The following is an 863-nucleotide window of genomic DNA, read 5'->3' on the forward strand; positions in this document are numbered from 1 at the left end:
TGAAGATGATGGCGCCTATGTTGACTTTAAAGACACTGTTAACTAATATCAGCTCACCACGCCTATTCTCGTAGGTAACTGACGTGCACGACCATTACAGCTGTACTTGAAGCAAAGCTGATTTGCTTTCTCACAGTGCTACTAATGGCTCCAAATTTCAATAGACATCATCTTTCAGATGTAGGAACACGCCTACCAACATTCGTTTATGTCGCGCAGCTCGCCGGCCGGGGTGGACGAGCGGTTCTAGGCGCTACAATCTGGAACCGCGCGACCGCTACTGTCGCAGGTTAGAATCCTGCCTGAGGCATGGATGTGTGTGATGCCCTTAGGTTAGTTAGGTTTAAGTAGTTCTAAGTAAATAGCCTTTCGCTCCCTGTATTTTACCCCTACCACCTTCAGAATTTGAAAGAGAGTATTCCAATCAACATTGTCAAAAGCTTTCTCTAAGTCTACAAAGTTAAGTCCCATACTGCTCAGAGCTATTTGAACCATTTTGTCTCGCAGTTCCTTCTTGGTGTTGTTTTTTTTCCGTCAGTGTATTTCATCATTTTCGTCTTAGTACATTAGCTAAAGCTTTCGCACAATATATATCAATGTAAAATTAGTAATATTGGTTCCACTCCAGTTTTTGGCCGTCTCATGTAGCAACCGGTTATGAACATATTTGCATAAAATAGTTTCGGTTGCATATTTGTTTTTATTACGAACAATTACGCGTTTCGCCTTTGCATGGCATCATCAGATTACGTAAAAACGTAGTACGATAAGGTTCATCCGCCAGTTACCGCTGAAAGGCGTTTAATAAAAATACGAAGAGCCTGGTTATAAAAACACGTCGTCAAACGTCTTTTCAAATACGT

The sequence above is a fragment of the Schistocerca nitens genome, chromosome 1 (genome assembly GCF_023898315.1).
Source record: "Schistocerca nitens isolate TAMUIC-IGC-003100 chromosome 1, iqSchNite1.1, whole genome shotgun sequence".
NCBI lineage: Eukaryota > Metazoa > Arthropoda > Insecta > Orthoptera > Acrididae > Schistocerca > Schistocerca nitens.